Here is a 24,887-nt window from a genome sequence, read left to right as displayed (position 1 = left end):
GCCGGGAGCTTTCCCTGTCTTCATCTCTTCTGTAAACTTCTCCACCCTATTTGGAAATATTTTTATAAAATTCTGGATGTCTTTGGTTGGGAAGAGGAGTTCAGCCGATTCCATCCGCTGGTCCTCATCCAATTTATATGGGGCGATTATTTTCAGGGCCTTCATAGTTATCTTGAAGGCATCGCCCCATACATCTTCGTCCAATGCTTTTATGAGGGCCTGCCACTTTTCCTTTTTTTCCTGTTTTATTTTTTTATTTAATTCTTTCTTTAATTCCTTGTATATTTCTTTGAGCTCGAGGCTGCCCTAGCTTCTCGTATAATTCCTGCGAGCTCTGAGGCATCTCTCCCGTAGACCTTCAATCTCATCCGTCCGCCAATAGGGGGATTTTTTATCATTCTTTTTCTTCACGGTGGCCAACTTTGCTGCATCTTTTAGTGCTCTTTTTAGTTGGCCAAGGTCAGAAATCTTTTCCTCGTTGATCTTTCTGACCTCCGATAGGTACGTGGTTTTGTTAAAATAGATGTCAGTGTGTCCTATCGACCGTCTTATTCCCCCCTTTACCTTAATTTCGTACCTAATGTACCGGTGGTGGGTAAACAGCTGGTCGTCGAGGACATCCCAGCCGTGTATTCTGCGGGATTGCCCTTCACTTGCTAATGTTACATCGATGTGTGTCTAGCTGGCCCCTCTCACAAAAGTTGGTTTGTTGTTGTTCAGAACTTGGAGGCCAGCCTGGGCTATCCATTCATTCCAGAGTTCCCCCTTTTTATCATTTATGAGGGAACCCCACAACCTTGACTTCGCGTTGATGTCCCCGGCAACGATCACGTCTTTTTCGTTTGTAGCGGCACTCATTATTTCGTCTACGATGCTTTGGTATCTCTGCATAGGGATGTTCGGAGATACGTAGCATGGCAGAAGGCTGAAGTCCCTCAATTTAATGAGGATATGATTTCCGCCCCTGACAATACCCCGCACTCCTAGATCCCTATTTCTAATGAGCACCGCCACATTTTTTCCGTTGTCTTGTACCCATCCACCTTCCGAGGTTATCTTTTTGTTCGGTTCGGGGACGATGAGCAGGTCAGTTTCTAGCATGCAGGCTTTTGCGTGGACAAGGTCATGTGATCTTCGAGCCCTGCCCACATTCACCTGCAATATCCGTATACCAGGTTGATCCTTGAGGTTCGTTTGGTTCAGTTCCTGAGAGTCGCCCCTACATCGGATTTTCCATTTACATAAACGGCTTAAGCGATTTTGTTCACTAAACATGAGATTGAAACGTATTGACAAGTAGTATCTTATGCATCTAAGGTCAAGTATGATAACTGAAGCTATTACAGGAATTATTGAGCTTGAAAAACCGTTTTTCTCATAAGAAATAGATTTGATCATACTTATGAAGCCTATAACTTAAATATTCTAATTTTCCCGGATATAAGGTACAAGAATAAAAGACCGCTAAACGCCGTAAAAATGAGTGGCGCATACAATATTCCAGCTACAAAAGATCTGATATGAAAATTGCGTGGCGCAAAAATGTATTTTCATTTTGATGCAAAACAAAATTCTAGTTTTATTTTAAAAGATTTTTCCATAATATTTGCTAAATTTGAAGTAAACGCGCCACAAAAGAGTACATTTGATACAGTTTGAATTTTGAAACTCTTTTGTGGCGCGTTTACTTCAAATTTAGCAAATATTATTGAAAAATCTTTTAAAATAAAACTAGAATTTTGTTTTGCATCAAAATGAAAATACATTTTTGCGCCACGTAATTTTCATATCAGATCTTTTGTAGCTGGAATATTGTATGCGCCACTCATTTTTACGGCGTTTAGCGGTTTTTTATTCTTGTATCAGGAGTTTTTCAAGTTATATACAAATTAAATGTATGAAGTTGAATGCAATTTTTCTCGATTACACGTTAAGCTTTATAAATGGTCACCTTTGTTGCATTATCTCCCGTATGATCTAGTGCTAGTGTCCATCGAATGTACACTAGATTTTTTTTCTAACCGAAATAGATTGAATAAAAATATTCTGATGGCCGGTAAATGAACTCGGATTGCCCGTTGCAAATCAAATTTAGCGTCGTAACCACTACAACTACATAAACCATTTCGGGAATTATCGTTAATTGGATTATACTTTTGTAGCTTAATAACTTCTAAACGGCTTAACCGATTTTGATCACTAAACATGAGTTCGAAACATATTGACAAGTAGTATCTGATGCATCTGAGGTCAAGTATGAAAACTAAAGCTGTTACAGAAATTATTGAGCTTGAAAAACCGTTTTTCCCCATAGGAAATATATTTGATCATACTTATGAAGCGTATAACTTAAAATTTCTAATTTTCCCGGATATGAGGTAAACAACGTTAGATTCGCCTTCTACAAACGCTCAGTTATTGGCGCAATTCGTAGGTTGAAATTTTGAGTAATTGTCGAAAAATCAAAATTTTCAAAGTTTAGTTTTTCAATTTTTTCGGCTACACTGAGCCGTGTGTATGTCTGAGCTTGATCGCTTAGACACCATTTGAAAGCTTAACTCAACCCTATTGATGTGGTGTATTTTCGATTTTCCTTTCTCTCCTTGAACCTAAGATATATACGCCCAAAAAATTTGCCATTTTGTATCTACCTAGCCCTATAGCTGGCTTACGGGTAGTCAGAAGTCAAAAATTACACCGGTTCTGAATCGGCCCTCACACCCTCTTGAAACACAGAAAAAAAAATTCAGATCGGTGTAACTTTTCCACATACATACATACATACATATGTACATATCCACAAACATTTTCCCCTTTTTAAATAAAAATTGAGTTCTAATTCTGAGCTCGGTAACTTTTGAACGGTATAACCGATTTTCAAAATTAAACATGCGTTGGAAAGGTAATGATCTGTGCTATCAGAAGCCGCAAAGGTCGAACTTAAGTTTTTGAAATTTTTGGGAGTTTTGGGGACGAGAACGAAAAACAGACCCTAAATGGGAGGGCCGTAAAAGCCACAGCCTTGTACCAAAATGAAGAAATAATACATGGATGGACGAGTCTTTTCCTAAACTTTAAGATGTGATTTGGCTCAATTTTCAATTCAGTCAGGTTTAGAAAATCGAAAATTTCGTGTATATATAATAGTGTCGGAAGAAAAAATGCCGGAAGAATGGTACAAAGGACAAATTATCACGATTCATAAAAAAAGAGATCAACAGATGTGCAATAACTACAGAGGACTGACGCTATTAAACACAGCATATAAAATCATGTCCGCCTTAATACAACGAAGACTGACCGAAGCTACCACGAATATCATAGGACACTATCAATGCGGATTTGTTAAGGGAAAGTCTACAACAGATGCCATACATACGATTAAACAAATTATGGAAAAATCACATGGATATAAAATAGAAATTGAACTGCTTTTTATAGATTTTCAGCAAGCATTTGATACAATAAAAAGATCAAAATTAATGGTAGCTCTTAAAGAAATGGGAATACAAAATAAATTAAGAAGATTAATACAAATGACAATGAGTAGAACTGTAGTTAGCATAAAAACTCAAGTAGGCGACACAGAAGAATTTGTTATCAATAAAGGCGTGAGACAAGGAGATTCATTATCAGCAACTCTGTTTAATCTTGCCCTAGAATACATCGTCAGGAAGATCAACAAAGGCACCCTCCGAACGAGAGAAGGACAAATAATAGCATACGCTGATGATATTGTTCTAATAACAAAAAATAGAAAAACAATGGAACGAATGTTAAACGAATTGGTAACAGAAGGAAAAGTAATAGGATTAAAAATAAACCAAGAAAAAACTAAAATAATGAGATTTGACAAAAACTTTGAAAAGAGAAAGGTTAGAGTAGGAGAATACACTTTTGAAGAAGTCGAAAAATTTAAATACTTAGGAATATTAATAACAAACAATGGAGAAAGAGAAACCGAAATCAAAGAAAGGATTATTACAGCAAATAAAAGCTTCCATGCAAATAAAAAATTACTTAAAAATAAGTTATTGAGTAAGAAATCAAAAATGAAAGTATACAAAACAATAATTCGACCGACGATGATGTATGCAGCAGAAACTCTTAGCATGACAAAAAAACAAGAGGAAAACCTTAGAATACAAGAAAGAAAAATACTAAGAGCAATACTAGGACCAATAAAAATAAGTGACAATGAATTTAGACAAAGAACGAACCTTGAGCTACTGGATGAAATTAAGGAAGATATAGTGTGTAAAATAAAACAGCAAAGAGCAAAATGGCTAGGACACATATGGAGATCCGGATCAACTACGACGATATTCTCAATATTGGAATGGACACCAGCTGGCAAGAGAAGACGTGGAAGACCAAGATCTACATGGTTACAAGAAGTAGTAAGTGATCTCAACAAGGCGGGCATACGACATTGGAAAGAAAAAACCAGAGACAGGAAAGAGTGGAGAAAAATAACCGAGAAAATTAAATAACGAACATGAGGACTGATCTACCTCAAACCATAGATCTAGAGAGCGTAAGCGGCGTAACCCCTAAAGGGGTGTTTAGCCACTATATATATATATATATATATATATATATATTAATGTGATATTCAAAGATCGGTGTGCTCAAAGCAATTGATTAGATAATTAATTAATTAATTAAATTTAATTTTAATGATGCACTTATGATTTAATCACACTATTTAATGCTCTAATCTCAGGGTTTTATATTCTCGTGCTTCAATATCTCCTTTGCTTTACATATGATAAATAAGGTCAAAGACTAACGGAATAAAACACATATATGGTACAAAAACATCTATTGAAATAAATTCACCCTCAAAATATCCTCTAAAAATAATATCTCCTATTCTGATTATTGAAATACTCCTACCACTATCTAAAGTACTTATTGAAATTTGCGTTATGAATAATTCTACAAAAAAAATAAAACTGTCTCTCGGATGATGAGTTGTCCAAATTCTTGTCTCTGGTCGCCTACAATTTACTCTTAGCAGCCCCCTATGTAGTCAGCAATCTCGCAACAAACTATTGCAAGCCTATTGTCATCAATGACCCCCTACAGATGCACGTATCTTTCAAAAAACAATGCTAGCCTTTTCTCCTCTCGATAAACTGAATCTATTTCTCGTTCCGGCATGCAACGGTGACTCTTGGAATATAAGTAGAACAATATAACTTACAATGCTTTACGTGATGAGCCTCCGTCAGGACACTTATTTCAACAAACTCACAGCTATTCATTTATCTGCCTTACTACTTCAGGAGACTCTCAGAGATCACCACTATTCGACTTGACGATCATTTAACAACTATCATCTAGAATCACATTCGTTTAAAGGCCAGCACTAAACAGTAACGTTGAAAAAATTATTCCACCGTAAAATTAAATTATGTAAAAAATTATGAAAGTCCACTGACAACGATTCTAAAGAATTCAAATTAAATACTGTCAATGTCAGATTCAACACCAACTTTCCCTACCATTAGAAATTTCCTAAAACTAATTACATGCCAATCGGTTTTTAAGGAGATTACATTCATTTAAATTTCTAAATACAATTGTTCCCTCGCCGCAAAAGTCCATTTGGGAAACCCGGTCTCATTGTCCAAACACATAACCACTTCCTTATCATACTAACTGTACAAAGAAAATACTTAATCCCTATTTAAATTTTGTTTACCTACGGCCATCCAAAGATAATTGACTTTCATTTCTTCGAAATGAATTTTGGTATATTTTTATTATATGTTTTAACTTTTCTAAAATATTAAGATCGAAACCATATTAATTCAAATTTTACATATCTTAACAACTCCCCGCCATTTGATTTGCCGAAAAACTCTGTTATTTATTTAAATGACACAAGTTTTTTTTAGGATCAAATTATTCCATTATGTTACCAAACTCTACTCATGATACTTATAAATGTCGTGAATGTTAAAAATACCCCGTATCTTGCCTGTCTCTATATGCGCTAATTCATAACTATTTACCCCATTTTCCGTATTGACCCTATATGGACCTTCAAATACCGGCATCAATTTAGCACAAATACCATTTTGTAAATTGGACACCCTTAGTGCCCTCACTAAAACTTTATCCCCTTTCTGGAATGTAACCGGCCTTCTTCTTCGGGTCCTCTCTTGCCTTTGGAGATATTTCTCTCCACTTCGTCTCAATCTTCGTTGAACCACCTCGATCACTTCTTCGTATTGTCTGGGGGCGGTGTCTTCCCACGGTCTCGTAGGCATTGTTCCTTTCATTACATATAAAGGCGTCTCCTTGGTAACCGTATTTGGTGCACAGTTCAAATACGTCTCTATTTCAAACACTTTTCTGTCCCAATGTCGATGATGTTCTTCCGCAGCAATTCTTAGAAATTTTGTGACTTCTTGTATAAAACGCTCTGATGGGTTGCTCTGTGGATGTCGGATGCTTACAAATTTTGTATTTATGCCTCTCTCTCTTAATTCCCCTTTAAAACGGTCGTTCCTAAAGTATGTTGCATTGTCCAACAAAATATTGTCTGGTCTTCCCACTGTTTCGATAAAATCGTCTATCTTCCGAAGTATTTCAGCTCCTTTCGTGGTTCTACATGGGTACAGTTTTAAATACTTTGAAAAAACATCCACCATAACTAATATGTGTTTATTCCTCTGTGTTGTTGTTATTAAATCGCTCAACATATCAATGGCGACAATATCCAGTTTCTTCCGAGCTATGACGTTTTTTGTGATGTTTTCGTTTTTGAAATTCTTACTTTTACACTTTTGGCATGTCTCGCAATTTCGAGTCATCTCTTTGGCTATTGTATAGTCCTTTCGACAAATGTAGTTCTCCCTGAACATAAGCCACACCTTCCTGCTTCCAATGTGTCCGTTGTCACAGTGTAATTTTGCTAAAACTTCTTTTGCCATCTGTTCCTTGATTACATATAGTTCTCTACCATCGACCCTCTTAAAATATAAGTTATCCTCTTGTTCGACCCTTTGCTTTTCTCTTTCATCCAGTTGTTCCTGATTTTCCCTGATCTGAGCCAAAGAAAATAAGCCTACTTCTTCTCTCATTATGTTCATGCCAACGTGGAGAGTTTTGTGGTCCTCTTTGCGGAATTGTTCATCTCTCGTCAACGCATCAGCCAAGATATTGTCAGTTCCTTTGATATATTTAAATTCAAAATCATACTCTTGAAGTAAAAAAATGCCCCTATGAATTCTATTATTTACCAGCCTATTTTTCATTATATGTATCAAAGCTGCATGGTCTGTTTCAATGGTGAATTTTGCCCCTAGTAGGTAAAACCGTAATTTATTTACACAAAATAACACACTGGCGAACTCTAATTCAGTAACGCTGTACTTTCTCTCATATGTTTTGGTTACACGGGAGACAAAACAGATTGGCACCTCTACATCGTCTTGGATCTGTGATAACACCCCTGCGAATTTTGTTATGGAAGCATCGGTCCGGAGAATGAAAGGTTGATCATATCTTGGGTGGTGTACTCTTACAGCTGTGGAGAAAGCTCCTTTTAAATTTTTGAAAGCCATTTCTTGTTCCGTTCCCCATTTCCACCTAACATTTTTCTTAAGTAATGCTATCAACGGTATTTCTTTTGTGCTGATGTCTGGTATTAGTTTTTTGAAATAGTTTACCATTCCCAAAAATCCCCGCAATGTTTTTAAATTGGTTGGCCTAGCGTAGTTATTTATAATTTCGATTCTATCTTCTGCAAGACTAATCCCTTTTGTGTCTAATTTGAATCCTAAATACAGTATTTCCTTTTGGAAAAACTGACACTTTTGAATATTTAATTTCAATCCCGCTTGATCCAGTTCTTCTAGCACAGTGTGAATATGTCGTAGATGGCTTGTTATATCTGGTGAGAAAATTAATAAATCATCTATGTAATGTACAACAAATTCTCCATGCCTATTTAAGATTGTGTTCAATGCGCGAACCAAAGCAGCGCATGCACTCTGTAGGCCAAATGGTACCACCCTAAATCGGTATACCACTCCGTCGATCGAAAAAGCGGTATAATTTCGACATTTCTCTGCCAAAGGTATTAACCAAAAACTATGTTTCAAATCGATTTTTGAAAAAATGTGTGACCCTGTGATTCGTCCAAATATGGCTTCGATGTTCAAAGGCGCTTCGTATTGCGCGATTGTGTGTGAATTAATGTTTCTTGCATCTAAACATAATCGCAAATCACCACTCGATTTTTTAACGCATACTATCGGGTTGATATATGGAGAGTCACATCTTTCTATCACCTTGTCTTCGATCATTTTTTCAATTTCCTGTCCGACGCTTTGCCTGTATTTATACGGGATTGGATATGTCTTGGATTTAAAATTTTCTAAGTTTTTAACTTTAAAAGAATGTTCATAATTTTTAGCCACTCGGCTTTCTTCATTAATCAAATCTCCATAATTTTCTAGAATCTTCTCTACTTCCTTTTCCATGTTTTCTCCACATTTTAATTTTCTTTCATCCTCATTTTGTTCGCATGTATTCACTGTCCATAATATTTCTTCATAAAATTCTGGATTCTCGTCCATTATTGCCATTTCTTCTCTGTCCTCATCCTTTATTTCTTCTTCTGTTTTTTTTTATCTTCAATTTCCATTTGGTATCCCGAGCACCATGTTTCTACTGCTTTCATTTCTCTTATGAGAACTTCCTTTTCTTCCTGCTTCCTTTCTGTTTTATCGTCGATTGTCGACAATTCTTCCGTACCTTCGATTTCCTGTCTTTCTCTTGTATCCACCTTGTTTTCCTTCTTTCTTTTTGAACTCTTCTTCTTTTTCTTCCTTCTTTTTTTTTGGTTGATTTTTTTCTTGTACTTTCGGTTTTTCCTCTACAGTCATATTGATTTCTTTATGTTTTTCCTGTTCATTTATCTTTTCAACAATTATTTTCCTATCTATTTCCATTTCTTCTTCTATGTTGTCTGGTTCTGCTCTGATTTCCAGTTTATTCTCCGAAAAATTTATGGTGATATGTTTTTCACTCAATTCATCAATTCCCGCTATCATATCATGGTTTAAATCTTTGATCACCACACATTGCATAATATAGTATTTGTCTCCCACTCTGATCCGCACTCCCAAACCTTCATTTACTGTCGTCAATTTTTTGTTGTTTGCACCCACTAAAGCAACCCTAGGAATTTTATACACAAATCTGTCCAAATTTAATTCTTTTACTAGTTTCTTATTGATTAACGATATCTCCGATCCAGAATCAATCAAAATTTTAATCGCTTTATGTTTTATAAATGCATCTAAGAATATTAAATTTGAATTAGAACTTTGTCTTTCATTTCCCGCCAACTGTATAAACTCTCTCGGATGACAAAATATACCGGAGAGTTGTTTATGATTGTTTCTACCGTCCCTTTGTTCGTTCGTATTCCTAGTCGGAGGATTTTGTGCATCTCTGTTTCTGTTGTGATTTTCATATGTTCTATTTTTTGCGTGATTCCTGTTATCATAATTTTGTTGTCTATTGTAATTTTGGTATTCTCTCGGCCTATCTTCGTTTGTTGATTGGGCATGTCGGTTTCTCTGGTCATAATTTGATTGATACCTTCTTGCCGGTCCATTATATTGTTCATGTTGTCATCTGTTTCGCATTTCTCTTCTTTTTGCTTCCCTTACTTGAAGGAATTGGCACAAACTATCAATATCTTGATAGTTTCTCAAAATCACGTGGTCCTCCAGCGTTTCTTCGAAATGTCTGCTTATCATTTCTACCAGTTGTTCGGTAGAGTATTTGTAGTCTAGATATTTGGAATTGTTATATATCTGCAAAGCATATCTTTCTTCCGATATTCCCATTTTCTCGTGATATCTTCCATTCTGTAGCTCTTGGTTGATTTCCCTCTGTTTAAATTTCCCCCAGAAATAGTTGAGAAATTTATTTTCGAAATCTGTCCAATTTTCAAACTCATCTTCTTTACTTTCATACCATAACGCTGCTCCTTCTTTCAGATGGTTTCTAATTGTTTCTTTGCAGTCGTCAAAATATCTAATATGTTGCAATTTGGTTTTCAAATTTTTAACAAATGGTACTGGGTGTGTTTTTCTAATATCCCCTCCAAATTGTATTTTCGCGTCGCTTGTACCAAGGATAATCATTTCCCTTCTTTCTCCACAATTCTGTTGATTCTTGAGTTCCGCAATTTGTTTTTCGTTTTGCTTAAATTTTTCTTCTATTTCTCGCCTGTCTTCTTGTATTGCATTTTCAAATTTGCTTTCTAACTGTTCTAATTCCATCTTCTGCACAGTCTTAATATCCTTCATTTTAGTTTCTATTTCTTCTCGTTGCATCTTCAGTTTCCTTTCTGTTTCTTCTCTAACTTTTTCTAAACAGGCTTTCACTTCATTTTCATATTTTTCCAAACGCTTTTCCAATTTGCCATCATTCTCTTCCAATTTCTGTTCTATTCTCTGTGATATTTCTCTTTGTGTTTCTTCCATTTTTTGTTGTGTTATTTCCATGGCTCGTTTTGCTTCCTGTTGATTTTTCTCTATTTTTTGTTGTGTTTCTTCCATGGCTCGTTTTGATTCCTGTTGATTTTCTTGCATTGTCCTTTTTGTTTCCTGTTGATTTCTATCCATTTGTTGTGATTGGAGTTGCATCAGTTGCAATAGTTTCTCTATTCCTGTTAATTCCTGTTCTTTTCTCTCCATAATCGTTGTATCTCCTTCATTACCCAATCCTTCTTCAACAATTTTTTCCTCTTCTCTGTTATTCTCTCTGCTTTCTTGCATTTTGCTTTGCCTCCTTGTGGTCGACATGTTGTTTCTTTTTGTTACTGTTTTCTTTGTCCCCGCCAAATGTGAAATTTTACAACACTCTATAAGTTGCAGAACACGACAAATATTTCTCCCCAAATTTAATAAATTTTCGCCACAAATATCAAATATGCAATCAGCAAATTTCAAAATAAATATCAAATGTACGATTGGTAAAAATATTAAATAATTCAATAGCAGTAAATATCAACTACCTACGATCAATCCATAAATCAAAAATATTTTTACACCTGGAAAAATTGTCAAATTATCTCTGGATCACCTGTAGTTATTCCTTATCTCTTTCCCTACCATCAAATGCAAAGCTGCGATATTTTTTAAGCCCCACGTTGGGCGCCAGTTAATGTGATATTCAAAGATCGGTGTGCTCAAAGCAATTGATTAGATAATTAATTAATTAATTAAATTTAATTTTAATGATGCACTTATGATTTAATCACACTATTTAATGCTCTAATCTCAGGGTTTTATATTCTCGTGCTTCAATATCTCCTTTGCTTTACATATGATAAATAAGGTCAAAGACTAACGGAATAAAACACATATATGGTACAAAAACATCTATTGAAATAAATTCACCCTCAAAATATCCTCTAAAAATAATATCTCCTATTCTGATTATTGAAATACTCCTACCACTATCTAAAGTACTTATTGAAATTTGCGTTATGAATAATTCTACAAAAAAAAATAAAACTGTCTCTCGGATGATGAGTTGTCCAAATTCTTGTCTCTGGTCGCCTACAATTTACTCTTAGCAGCCCCCTATGTAGTCAGCAATCTCGCAACAAACTATTGCAAGCCTATTGTCATCAATGACCCCCTACAGATGCACGTATCTTTCAAAAAACAATGCTAGCCTTTTCTCCTCTCGATAAACTGAATCTATTTCTCGTTCCGGCATGCAACGGTGACTCTTGGAATATAAGTAGAACAATATAACTTACAATGCTTTACGTGATGAGCCTCCGTCAGGACACTTATTTCAACAAACTCACAGCTATTCATTTATCTGCCTTACTACTTCAGGAGACTCTCAGAGATCACCACTATTCGACTTGACGATCATTTAACAACTATCATCTAGAATCACATTCGTTTAAAGGCCAGCACTAAACAGTAACGTTGAAAAAATTATTCCACCGTAAAATTAAATTATGTAAAAAATTATGAAAGTCCACTGACAACGATTCTAAAGAATTCAAATTAAATACTGTCAATGTCAGATTCAACACCAACTTTCCCTACCATTAGAAATTTCCTAAAACTAATTACATGCCAATCGGTTTTTAAGGAGATTACATTCATTTAAATTTCTAAATACAATTGTTCCCTCGCCGCAAAAGTCCATTTGGGAAACCCGGTCTCATTGTCCAAACACATAACCACTTCCTTATCATACTAACTGTACAAAGAAAATACTTAATCCCTATTTAAATTTTGTTTACCTACGGCCATCCAAAGATAATTGACTTTCATTTCTTCGAAATGAATTTTGGTATATTTTTATTATATGTTTTAACTTTTCTAAAATATTAAGATCGAAACCATATTAATTCAAATTTTACATATCTTAACAATATATATATATATATATATATATATATATATATATATATATATATATATATATATAATATATATATAATATATATATATATATAATATATATATATATATATAATATATATATATATAATATATATATATATATATATATATATATATATATATATATATATATATATATATATATATATATATATATATATATATATATAAAAATATGTAGAAAAGCCTCCAGAGGGGAAACATGTTGTGATTTAAAAATTATTGTCAATAAAACACAAAAAACATCTGAACAACAAAAAACTGTAACAATACACATTTGAATAAATTAATTAAAACCAATAAAAATTTTTTTGAATATTAAAATCTAAACATTGGAAAACAGACATTGATATATATATATATATATATATATATATATATATATATATATATATATATTTATATATATATATATATATAATAGTGTCGCATGTAGGGGTGTTGTGCGCCACGGCAGAGAACTGCCGTTCTCTGGTAATTTTCAAAGTTAGATGTGCGTTGGAAAGGTAATGATCAGTACTATCAGAAGCTGCAAAGGTCGAACTTATATTTTTGAAATTTTTGGTAGTTTTGAGAACGAGAAAGAAACACAGACCCTAAATAGGAATAGACGTAAAATCCACACCCTATGACTAAAATGAAATGTTCACATATGGATGGGCGAGTCTTTTCCTAAACTTTAATTTTTTAATTCAGTCAGATTTAGAAAATCGAAAATTTCGTGTATATATAGTGTCGCATGTAGAGGGGTTGTGCGCCACTAGCGAGAATTGTCGTTTTCTGGGGTCGCCTTGCTCGCATTCTCTCCCGTTCATATCCCAGCCATCCTAATAATTACGTAATTATGGCCGGCAAATGAACTCGGATTGCCCAATCAAACTTAGCATCGTAACCACTACAAGTACATAAACCATGATTGATTAATAACATTAATTTTTTCAATATAAACTAAGTTTCGATAACCAATAAATCGAAAACTATTAATTTTATCAAAAAAATATAAAACATTTTTTGCTTTCAATTAATGTTTTTACCAACATTTGCGGTCAAAATATAATAAAAAATTTCCACCCTCGAGATGGGGTGGCAACCACCCCATGGTGAAAGCGTCTTTCGGCATCATATAGATTTTGATCCTTGGACCATCCACTACTTATTGTCAAATTTTCAAGCAAATCGATCCATTCTGTAAAAATTGCGAAGTGAAAAGTTTCAGTTCCTGGACTAATTATACTTTTGGAGCTCTATAACTTCTGAACGGCTGAACTGATGTTGATCACTAAACATGAGTTTAAAACGTATTGACAAGTAGTATCTGATGCATCCAAGATCAATTATGATAACTGAACGTATTACAGGAATTATTGAGCTTGAAAAACGGTTTTTCCCATAAGAAATAGATTTGATCATACTTATGAAGCCTATAATTAAAAAATTCGAATTTTCCCAGATATGATATATACACCGCTAGACACGTTCTGAGTCCTCCTACAAACGCTCAGTTATTGGCGCAATTCGTAGGTTGAAATTTTGAGTAATTGTAGAAAAACCAAAATTTTCAAAGTTTAATTTTTCAGTTTTTCGGCTATGGTGAGCAGTGTGTATGTCTCAGGTTGATCGCTTAAGCACCATTTAATGAAAGCTTAACTCAACCCTATTATTTGGTGTATTTGCGGTTTTCTTGTCTCTCCTTGGACCTAAGATATATACGCCCAAAAAATATGCTATTTTGTATCTACCTAGTCCTCTAGCTGGTTTACGGGTAATCAGAAGTCAAAAATTAGACCGGTTCTGAATCGGCCCTCACACCCTCTTGAAACACAGAAAAAAAATTCAGATCGGTGTAACTTTTATACACACATACATACATACATACATACATACATACAAACATTTTCCCTTTTTTAAATAAAAATCGAGTCATACTTCTGAGCTCGATAACTTTTGAATGGTATAACCGATTTTCAAAATTAAACATGCGTTGGAAAGATAATGATCTATGCTATCAGAAGCCGTAAAGGTCGGGCTTAAGTTTTTGAAATTTTTGGGAGTTTTGGGGACGAGAACGAAAAACGGACTCTAAATGGGAAGGGCCGTAAAACTCACACCCTTGGACCAAAATGGAGATGTAACATATGGATGGACGAGTCTTTTCCTATACTTTAAGATGGGATTTGGCCCAATTTTCAATTCAGTCAGGTTTAGAAAATCGAAAATTTTGTGTATATATAGTGTCGCTTGTAGGGGTGTTGTGCGCCACTGGTGAGAACTGCCGTTCTCTGTGGATACACCGTTAGATTCGTCTAGAGTCTTTATACAAACGCTCAGTTATTGGCATAATTCGTTGGTTGAAATTTTGAGTAATTGTCAAAAAACCAAAATTTTCAAAGTTTAGTTTTTTAGTTTTTCAGCTATACTGAGCCGTATGTAGGTCTGATCCTGACAGCTTAGACACAATTTGAAAGCTTAACTCAACGATATTGATTTGGTGTATTTATTGTTCTCCTGTCTCTTCTTGATCCGAAGATATATACCGCCAAAAAATATGCCGTTTTGTACCTACCAAGTCCTATAGCTGGCTTATGGGTAGTCAAAACTCACAAACTACACCGGTTTTGAATCGGCCCTCACCCCCTCTTCAAACACAGAAAAAAAATTCAGACCGGTTTAACTTTTCCACACACATACATACATACATACATACATACATACATACATACATACATACATACACATCCACAAACATTTTCCCTTTTTTAAATAAAAATTGACTCATATTTCTGAGCTCGGTAACTTTTGAACGGTATAACCGATTTTCAAAATTAGACATGTGTTGGAAAGGTAATGATCGCTTCTATTAGAAGCCACAAAGGTCGGAGTTAAATTTTCGAGATTAACTCGACGCTGTTAATTTGGTGTATTTGCAGTTTTTCTGTCTCTCCTTGAACCTAAGATATATACCCCCAAAGAATATGCCATTTTGTACACACCCAGTCCTATAGCTGGCTTATGGGTGGTCGAAAGTCTCAAACTACACCGGTTCTGAATCGGTCCTGACCCCTTCTTGAAACACAGAAAAGAAATTCAGATCGGTGTAACTTTTCCACACACATACATACATACATACTTACCTACATACAAACATATTCCCCTTTTTAAATAGAAATTGAGTCATATTTCTGAGCTCGGTAACTTTTGAACGGTATAACCGATTTCCAAAATTAAACATGCGTTGGAAAGGTAATGATCACTTAAATCAGAAGCCGCAAAGGTCGGATAAATTTTCGAAATTTTTCAGAGTTTTGGGGACGAGAACGAAAAACAGACCCTAAATAGGAAGGGCCGTAAAATCCACACCCTTGGACCAAAATGGATGGTTGACATATGAATAGGTGAGTCATTTCCTGAACTTTAAGATGGGAGTTGACCCAATTTTCAATTCAGTCAGATTTAGAGAATCGAAAATTTCGTGTATATACAGGGTGTCCCAGACTAATTTACCCACGCTATATCTCTTAAACCAATAGAGATTTTCGAATGGGACAAAAAGTGATATATTCTACTTGTAATACACTCTAATTTGGCGTACAAACAAATCATCCTATAAATATTCATCCCTTAGTTACAACCCCTAACTTTAATTTTTTTAATAGCACACTGTATATTTCTTTATAGTTTTGGATGTGGTCTTTTATCGTCTATTCAACACATTTTTTGAAAATAAAATCGGTTCGTAAATAACGAAGAAAATATCAGTTTAGTTTTGTTAATTATGTGTCCCAGACTAATTTATCCAGGCTATATTTCTTGAACGAATAGGCATTTTCGAATGGGACAAAAACTGATCTATTACATTTGTAATGCACATTAATATGGCGTAGAAAAAAATTATCCCCTAAATATTCATCCCTTAGTTACAATCCCTAACTTTATTTTTTTTAAATAGCACCCTGTAAGTTAGAGATGAATATTTAGGGGATAAATTTTTTCTAAGCGATATGAAAGTGTATTACAAATGGAATAGATCAGTTTTTGTCCCATTCGAAAATCTCTATTCGTTTAAGAAATATAGCCTGGATAAATTAGTCTGGGACACACAATTAACAAAAATAAACTGTTAGTTTCTGGGTTATTTACGAACCGATTTTATTTTTAAAAAATGTGTTGAATATACGATAAAAGACCACATCCAAAACTATAAAAAATATACAGAGTGCTATTAAAAAATTTAAAGTTAGGGGTTGTAACTAAGGGATGAATATTTAGGGGATGATTTTTTTGTACACCATATTAAAGTGTATTACAAGTAGAATATATAACTTTTTGACCCATTCGAAAATCTCTATTGGTTTAAGAGATATAGCGTGGGTAAATTAGTCTGGGACACCCTGTATAGTGTCGCGTGTAGGGGGTGTAGGTGTGCGCCACTGGCGAGAACTGCCGTTCTCTGGTAACGAACTTTTAATAAAAATAATTATTTTCTAAAAATACGTTTATTACTATTAAAATTTTACATGTACATACCTAAAATATTAAAAACTAATTTTTATGTTAATTTTTTTTAAATTTTTAAATTTAAATTACAGTTTGTCTGTAAAGGCCGCGTCTCACCATCAAATAATTTGATCAAACAGTTTGATCAAACTTCGGAAGTACGTCAAAGTGACGTCACAATTGCAGTTTTTTTGACATTCTAAAAATCTGTGCTCTCACTATCAGTCTAGTTTGATCAAATTTTTTGTATTGAGTTGTCTAACTTGTTTGTAATTTATTTAAAATTAAAATTTCTCATTATTATCCACAATGAACACTCAGGATGTGACGTCACTAACTGTCACTTTCAGTTTGCTCAAACCAGTTTGATCAAATTATTTGATGGTGGGACGCGGCCTTAAGGGGTTTTCGTCACTTTCCAGGTTTCACATCCGTAGAGTAGAACAGGCATGACGTTTGACTGGAATATTCCGATCTTTGTCCTTGTAGAATACTCGCCAGATCTCCAAACAGGGTTGAGCATGCTGAATGCTTGCTGAGCTTTTCGTATCCTCATACGAATATCGTCTTCTGTTCCTCCGTTTTCTGTTATGACACTTCCAAGATACGTAAAGTTTTCCACATTTTCAAGCTGCATGTTGTCGATAGTAAATAACGTTTCGTTCCTTGCATTTATTCTCATGGACTTGGTTTTACTAATATTAATTTTTAAACCTATTTTATTGGCTTCAGTGGAAAGTGTTTCCAATTGATCAGCCACATCTTGGAACCTTTGTCCTATTATGCAGATATCGTCGGCGTATTCTAGATCGCTTAGGCGTGACGTTGACGTCCATTGTATCCCTCTTGTGTCGGAATCTTGTTTGGAGAGAACATAGTCTATAGCTATGTTAAAAAGAAACGGAGAAAGCATGCATCCCTGCCTGACTCCAGTAAGTACGTCAAATTCGTCACTGTTGATCCCATTGTGTGTCACGCTGCATTTCGCCTCAGTGTACAGTGACCTTATAATGGAAATTATTTTATGCGGGATGTTTCTTAGCTCTAAGATTTTCCATATAGCAGCATGAGATAAGCGGTCAAAGGCACGTTCGAAATCAACAAAAACCATGTATAGAGGTGTGTTCCATTCAAACGATTGTTCCATTATTACCCTCACAGTATTAGTGTGGTCTACGCAGGAGGATTCTGGTCTAAAACCTGCTTGATTTGCACGAAATTCAACCTTGTTTGTTAATCTTTTAAGTATTAGCAAGATTATTCCTCTCCAATTTTTGCACAGTGTGAGGTTGCCCTTTTTCGGAAGTTTAATAATGTTACCTTTTTCCAGCCCGCTGAAATGCGGTTTGTTTCCCACACCTCTCGGATTATGGGGAGCAATAAATTTCAGCAGTCAGATGCGGATCAGTTTTAAGTATTTCGGCAGCGATGTTATCGATTCCCGGGGACCTGTTATTTCTCAGAGATTTGATAGCTGTTATTATCTCCGGTTTGGAAGGGGCCTCGCAAGATATATGCAAGTCTAGATTCTGCGTGTTTTCAACAATTTCATCTACGTTGTCCCTGTGCGTGCCTAGCATCTCCTGAAAATGCTCTTTCCATCTCTCTACTTGGTCATCTGTTGTAGTAAGTAATTCGTCTGTCTTGGATCTTACAATGTTTGAACAGTTGGGTCCATTTTTTGTTAGTCGTCTAGTAATTTGGTATAGCTCTCTAGTTCTGTTGTGGTGTGCAGCTGTTTCTGCTTGTTTTGCCAGTTCTTCAGCCCACTTTCTTTTGTCTCTTCTTGTATTTCTTTTAACTGCTTTATTTAGTGTTTCGTATTCTTGTTGTCGGGCTGCTCTTCCTTCTACAGTTCTTGCTTGAAAGATATCTTTTTTTCGTTGCTTAAGGTAGGTTGATAGGTAGGTACTTTTTAATCATCGATTGATGAAATCCCGAAGAGTTTTTTTACAATGCAATTTCGAAAACCCCTTTGTTTTTTAATTGCTAATCAAGCGGGAGCTACAGTATTTTCAACCGTTGCATGTAGGTATATAAATATAGGGTGTCAATTTAAAAAGTTGCCACCCCTATAATTTGGTCCCTATAGAAAATCTAAAAATATACAAAAACACGTCAAATTTATTTGTGAGGGGGACATTTTATAGACCAGTTTTCAACTAAATTACACTAACACTCTAGCGGGGGCGGACACAACCCCCAAAATCTTTAATGGAAAGGGGGCTGAGTGATACCTCATTTTAAAGGTCGTTCGATTACCTTTTCAAAAATACCACATACATTATATTCCTTTTCAGTAATTTTATTTTTTTTATAATTAATTTTAATAATTAAATATGTATCGAGTTCAGAACTCCAAAAATTTTTTGGAGTATTGAACTCCAAATTGAATTTTTTTTGGGTGTTGAAGTATTTAGAGTATTTTTTGGAAGTATTTTTGGAAAAATCAAGTAAAACCGTAAAGATATAAAGTATAGAGTTCAGAACTCCAAAATTTTTTAGAGTATTGAGTCCAAGATTTTTCCAAAAGTACTAAAAAGAAATATAACGCATGTGGTATTTTTGAAAAGGTAATTTAATGATTTAATGACCTTCAAAATGAGGTATCACTCAACCCCACCTCCAATTAAAGATTTTGGGGGTGGTGTCTGCCATCGCTATAGGGTTGATGTAATTTAGTTGAAAACTGGTCTACAAAATGTCCTCCTCACAAATAAATTTGACGTGTTTTTGCATATTTTTAGATTTTCTATAGGGACCAAATTATAGGGGGTGGCAACTTTTTAAATTGACACACTTTATATATGTTACAGTTCAAGTTGATTATCCAGTTGGAGTTGACTCCAACTAGTTGGAGTCAACTCTAACGGCTGGTTTCAGTAAAAGTTGATTATAAATATAAAATGAAGATTTATATTCAACATTTACTAGTAAAAGTAGACTCCAACTAGGAAAAGTATACTCTTCCCAATGCCATTTAGTAAAAGTTGATTCTGATTCACACAAACAGCCGATTCTAGAAATTAAATGTTACTGATATGTTCAAATTAGTCTAAGCTGTATCGTCGCCCCCGTTAGGTAAATTATTCCAGTTCGATTTTTTTGTGGTCGAAAAATTGTTTAAACAATTTTTTTAAACAAACTCACAAAAAAATTCATTTAGGACAATTTTCTTTACATCATTTGGGTTATTCGGAGCAAAAGAGGTCTTTTGTGATTTTTCTGTAAAATTTATTGTTCTCGAGTTATACGCGATTTAAAATTTGCAAAATACGAAAATGACCATTTTCAAGGCTTAATAACTCAGTTAAAAATTATTATTATGAAAGTCCGAAAGTCACCAAATAAAATTTTAACGACCCCCCTACAAGATACTGAAGAAATTTTTGTTATTATTTTATTACTAAGCGGTTATTTTTAACTATTAACAATGAGCGCTAGGAGCTTATTGACGCAGCTATCAATGTGAGTGCGAGTGAATGCACTATTGCACCATTTTGACATTTAAAAATTCAAACTACTGTCAAACCACAAAACTGACAAAACTTTTTTTGTAATTTATTGCTCACATGTCATCACCATGACAAGGCGAAAGTTCTTCTTCTTGTGGTGCTTTCTCCTTTAGTGGAGGTTAGCGACTACACTGGCAAATCTGTCTCTGTCCAATGCGGCTCTAAACAAAGACGTTGAATCAAGGCCGGTCCAGTCTCTGATATTTCTAAGCCATGAAATCTGGCGCCTACCGGGACCCCGTTTTCCTTCAATCTTACCCTAGATGATCAGTTGCGTGAGGCGGTACTTTTCGTTTCTCATTATGTGTCCCAGGTAGCTAACTTTTCTGACTTTAATGATTTTTAGCAGTTCCCTATCTGTACCTATTCTCCTCAGAACATATTCGTTGGTGGTGTGGGTTGTCCAAGGTATTTTCAAGTCTCTTCTATAAAGCCAGAGTTGAAAGGCGTCCAACTTGTTCATCAGTGTTGTGTTGTGTCCAGGCCTCCGTTCCATACAAAAGTATTGACCACTCATAGCAATGCAGAAAACGACATCTAAGGCTGATATTAATGCTACTGTTACAAAATAAGCTTTTCATTTTGATAAACCCCTGTCGGGCTACCTCTATTCTGGCTCTTGACTTCTTGTTTTTAATCAAGTTGATTGTTGAACCAGCAACCAAGATATTTGTACTGGCTTACGTATTCAAGCTGGTGTTTCACATATTTATTGGAAGAGGTAAATTTTTGTTCCTTGATATTCTTATAACTTTGGTTTTCGCAGTATTGATCTTCATCCCCATTTTTTCACAACTCTCAGTAACCCTATCCAACAGTATCTGCAGACTATGGTCCGACTCAGTCATTAATACTGTGTCATCTGCATAGCGGATGTTATTTACTCTCTGACCGTTTATCCTGATTCCTTCTGAAGGGTGCGATAAAGAGTTCGCAAATATTACCTCAGAGTAGACGTTAAGAGTATGGGTGATAGCACACAACCCTGTCTAACACCTCGTTGTATTTCAATTGGCCTTGACGTATTACCATTGGTCTTTATGATTGCTGTCTGATTCCAATAAATAGCCTCTATAATTTTAGAATCTCTTTTGTCGACTCCGATGTCGTTCAATCCTTCTATCAAGGTCTTGTGCTTCACCCTATCGAACTCTTTCTATCAAGGTCTTGTGCTTCACCCTATCGAACGCTTTCTTAAAATCTATGAAACAGATAAAAAGGTCTGCTTGCTGATCTTTGTATCTTTGTGCCAGAGTTTGAAGACAGAATATTGCTTCTCGTGTCCCCATACCTTTCCTGAAGCCAAATTGTTCTTGACCGGTGACCTCATCACATTTTTTATAATATATTATGTTCTGTATGATACGCAAGAAAAGCTTCAGAATGTTATTTAATAGACTTATAAGGCGGAAGTCCTGGCATAATTTGGCGTTCTTCTTTTCAGGCAGTGGTATGAAGACTGATTCAAGCCATATTTTAGGGATAGTCCCTGTATTGTAAACATTATTATGCAGTTTGATCGAGACGCCTTATTCAAGGCGCCAAAATCAAGAAAGGTCAGAAATTATTTCAATGGGCCGGCCTTTACCAAATTTAACAATTTTATCCACAGATAAGACAAAAGACAATCGACCATTTTCGAGATCGTTTAAAACAATATGGTATGAAAATCATAAATGGCTAAGCGGAATGTTGCTCTGAAATTTGAAGCAAAATGTTTGGGTGAGTCAGGGATATTCAGATTTGAAAAATTTATCAGCTAGTGTAAAAAAACATGAATCTTCGAAAGAACATTTAAACAATTGCTTAGGTTTAAAACGGTTAGAAAAAAATAAACAAACTATTGACAGTGCTTTAGCTGGACAAATTTCTCTATCTAATAAGATATATAATGAAGAAGTTGAAAAAGATTGAAGAAGTTGAAGAAATTGATGTTACAATTCTGTTAGTAAAACAAGAACCTGCATTTCGCGGTCGTGATGAGAGCCATAATTCTTCAAACATGGGTAATTTTAAAGAAATTTTTAATTTAGTAGTTAAACGCGATCAGGAAATCCAGGATCATGTTAAAAAATAGAGGGGTGTTCACGGGTTTGTCAAAAACAATACAAAATGATTTAATAGATTGCCTTACCGATTACGTAAAAAATGAAATCTCAACAGAAATTAATGAAAGTCAATTTTTTTCTATACTAGCGGACGATACTACTGATATATCCGAAAAATCACAGTGTACTTATACAATCCGTTTTGTTAAAAAAGTTGGTCAGGTAACAGAAAGATTTTTAGGGTTTTTTGATGTTAGCGAGAATAGATCTGCAGACGCTCTATATAGTTTAATTTCAAACGTGCTTGAGCCATATGATTACAAAAATAAATAAATTGCTCAATTTTACGATGGAACAAGTGTAATGGCTGGCTCTTTAAACGGATTACAATCAAAAATTAAAGTACATGCTCCAAAAGCAATTTTTACACATTGTTGCGCTCATAGATTACATTTAGTATTGCAAGACGGCTCAAAATGTATTACAAATTGTAGGATATTTTTGTCGCCTACCCGAAGTATATGTGTAGCCTACCCGCATACTGAGGTCGCGAGCCGCCACTGTTATTAAATAGTCCAAGAAGAAGGTCTAAGTTTTCCTCGTTGATTAACTTCAATAGCTCAGCTGGTATTTCATCTTTTCCTACAGATTTGTCGTTTTTTAGTTGACGTAGAGCATATTCCAGTTCGGACTTTAGTATTGGAAGACCTTCGTCGTTTTCGGTATTTAATGTAGGAGGTTCCCTGATGTCATAGAAGAGTTCCTTTATATAGTCTTCCCACATGTTTATTTGTTCTTCAGGGCTTGAAATCAGTTTGCCTTCTGCGTTGATTAGATTATTTGGTCCTTGTGAGTATGTCGTGCCTGTGAATTCCTTGCGTTTCATATACAGATGGAAGTCATCATGTTTTTTATACCTATAAGTTTTCGATTTCTTCACATTGTTCTGTTATCCATTTTTCTTTTGCAATTTTTATTTTTTGTTTAATGGTTCTATTCAATGCTCTGTACATTGCTTTGTGCTGTTTGCATTTTCTTCTTTCATCCATTAAATCCAATATTTCCTCTGTCATCCATCTTTGCTTCCGTGGTCGCTGTTTTGTGAGCATTTCAGTTGCCGTTGCAAGGGCGTGTCTGATTTCCTCCCGAAGGCGAAAGTTAAGGATGTTTAATTATATGAAATTGTGCTAAAAAACAGTGCGAAAAAGTAAAACCCATTTAAAATACATTGTTACTTCAGACACACTTTAAACTCTTCATGTACTGCTATCTATATTTACAATTTTCACACAATAAAACCTTTACAATAATATGAGATAGAGTAGATAAAAATTATTTTTGTGAATTTGGTTACCAAAAATTGGTTAAACAATTTTTTGACCGCGGTACCGCGTGACACCCTGTGTATTTGTTATAAGGATTGTTATACGGATGTATTTCTTTGAGTAAGTTTGTGCAAAAAATCGAATCAGAATAATTTACCTAACGGGGGCGACGTTACAGACTATACTAATAAGTAGTTGAAACGGTCAAAACAAAGAAACGCACACTCATCAAAAATGCACTTGAGATTCTCGTATAATCAACATTTACTGAATCGATCCAGGAAGAGTCAACTCCAACTAGTCAAAGTTGATTTAAATTTTTAAAATCAACTTTTACTGCTCGTTTCAGTTGGAGTTGACTCCAACTACTTGGAGTCAACTCTAACTGAGAATCAACTTGAACTGTAACATATACATTGTATGTAATATGCGTAAATATATGCGCGGAAAAATATTTTAATTCAATTTCTTTTCACCATCTTGCTTGAAAAGGTTCCTTATTAACAAAATTGTATGTTGGGAGTGTCAAAACATTTTTTTAAAGAATTTTTTTTAAGCTTAAAATATTTTCTGAAATAGTGTCGCGCCCGCTTGATTAGCAATTAAAAACAAAGGGTTTTCGATATTGTATTGGAAAAAGCTCTTTGGAATTTCTTCAATTGATGTTCATAGAATATCTACGTACCTTGGTAACATTGAAATTTTCGGTTTTCCCCATAGTTTTGAGGGTTGAAAATGGCCGATTTCGCAATTTTCAAATTTACAATCGTTTAGTATATCTCGAAAACTATCACATTTAGACAAAAGTCACTTTAAATATTTTCTATTTGGAATGATCCAAAAAACCTTTAAAAAATTTGTCCGATACAAAAAAATTAATTTTAGGAAAAACCAAAAAAAACTTAAAAAATTTTTTGACTGCTTTTTGATCCTGGCAACATGCAATAAATTTGTTAAAAGGGCACCTTTTCAAGCAAGATGGTGAAAAAAATTGAAACAGAATATTTTTCCGCACATATACTTACGCATATTACA

General features: G+C 34.7%; 1 protein-coding gene across 11 annotated transcripts in view; it reads right to left on the bottom strand.

Moving 5' to 3' along the window:
• LOC114334083 (protein son of sevenless) overlaps positions 1-24,887 on the bottom strand; it is a 652,420-nt gene that overhangs the window by 232,669 nt on the left and 394,864 nt on the right. The gene's annotated exons all lie outside the window — the stretch shown is intronic.

Source organism: Diabrotica virgifera, chromosome 3 (assembly GCF_917563875.1).
Source record: "Diabrotica virgifera virgifera chromosome 3, PGI_DIABVI_V3a".
NCBI classification, from domain to species: Eukaryota; Metazoa; Arthropoda; class Insecta; order Coleoptera; family Chrysomelidae; genus Diabrotica; species Diabrotica virgifera.
The sequence above is the reverse complement of the archived record's forward strand: the minus strand, read 5'-3'. Positions and strand labels throughout refer to the sequence as shown.